The 1,476-nt window shown below is 58.3% G+C and overlaps 1 protein-coding gene across 1 annotated transcript in view; it reads left to right on the top strand.

Annotated features, from left to right (window-relative positions):
- The first annotated feature begins 846 nt into the window (after nucleotides 1–846).
- Nucleotides 847–1,476, top strand: part of LOC123119453 (probable ubiquitin-like-specific protease 2A) — a 7,609-nt gene continuing 6,979 nt past the window's right edge. The window contains exon 1 of the mRNA XM_044539259.1: nucleotides 847–1,476. The gene's annotated coding sequence lies outside the window, so the exon portion shown is untranslated.

The raw sequence follows: 1,476 nt of genomic DNA, 5'->3' as shown, positions 1-1,476 counted from the left end.
GGCTCATGGGCAGAGCTCGTGCCTCGGTGCGGCCCGGCTGCCATGGCCGTGTGGGCGGCGTGGTAGCCGGGGTGTGGTGTTCGGTGGCGGTGAGTATTGGCCGGGGTGAAAACCTACTCTATCTTCGGACGGACTGGCGACGGCGAAGATCGCTCCCTTCTCGAAGGCATCGTCGCGGCTATCATTGCCCGTCGTGTTGCTCAAGGGGAAACTCTGATCCTCGGATCGAGCGGTGGCGGCGCTCCGGTGTTGTATCCTTTCTGAATGCGCCGCCTTGGAGCCCACGGTTCGTCATGTGCGGCTTCACTTCTTCACGGTTTCACGGCTGAAGCCCCCGGCGGCTCTTGTAGTGCTAGGGAGTGTGTTGTTGCACTCAGCGCCTATGTATCCTGCCTTAGATGTGTGTGCGCGCGTTTGTGGTGAGTGAGTGCGGTTGTACCGGGCACTGGTGGTCTATGTTATATATAAAGCGGGGCGAAAGACTTTTTTAGTAAAATCTGTTTTTATACATTCGTATGTAACCCATATTAAAATCTCGGAAAAGACTTATATTTAGAATAGAGAGAGTAGTATAGAGAGAGTAGTACTGAAATAGACGTTATCCGTTCGAATCCGATCCTATTTCACCGATACTTATATCACACCGTTAGTTTTTCAACTAAAAAAAAAAATCCTCGTTAGCACGAGCGGCAGCGTCAGAGCCCGGGGAAGCGGGCTCACGGCTCAAGCCGTCCGTCCACCTGTACGTACGTGTAACGAAGAGTCGAAGATTCCGAGTAAAAAAAAAGCCCCGAAGATTGCCGTATGTATAAATGTCTCCAAATCCTCGAGCAAATCTTCCCGTCGAAGTTTTACGCTTAATTAAGTTGCGGGGTAATACTAATAGCCGCGGCAACCTCCCCATTTCCCCCCAAGCCCAAAACCCAAACCCCAAATTTCCCTCTCCCCACAACGTCCCAATCCGCATTTCCTCCCCGCCGATCGGCGGCGCCGGCGCCTCGGATGACGATGGGGGCGGCGGCGACGGCGGCGGCGAAGAAGGCCGGCATAGACATCGACTGGTTAGATGCGTTCCGCGCCTGCCCCGACCGCGACGATGACGTCTGCTTCGCCTCCCCTCCCTCGGCGTCCGGGAAGGGAAAGGGGAGGGCCAAAGGGAATGCGTCCGCCCGCTCCTCCCCCGGCTTCGGCGACGGCGAGGGATTCGTCTCCCCTCCCCCGGCGCCGGCCAAGGGGAAGGGGAGGAGGGATGAGGGGGCGGAGGCGGAGGGGGAGTTCTCGGGGAGATCGAACGACGGGCTGCGGCGGGACATCGCGGATTTGTCGGACGAGGCGCTGCAGCTTGAGATCGCGTACGCCCGCAGCACGCACCCCGCATTCGGAGGCCTAATCGAGCAGGAGAAGAGGGAAGGCCGCAAACGCCTCCTCCGGCTGTTTGAGGAGGAGGCACGGCGCCGGGGGATCGATACGAACAGC

The sequence above is a fragment of the Triticum aestivum genome, chromosome 5D (assembly GCF_018294505.1).
Source record: "Triticum aestivum cultivar Chinese Spring chromosome 5D, IWGSC CS RefSeq v2.1, whole genome shotgun sequence".
Classification (NCBI taxonomy): domain Eukaryota; kingdom Viridiplantae; phylum Streptophyta; class Magnoliopsida; order Poales; family Poaceae; genus Triticum; species Triticum aestivum.
This window is presented reverse-complemented; position numbering and strand designations above follow the sequence as displayed.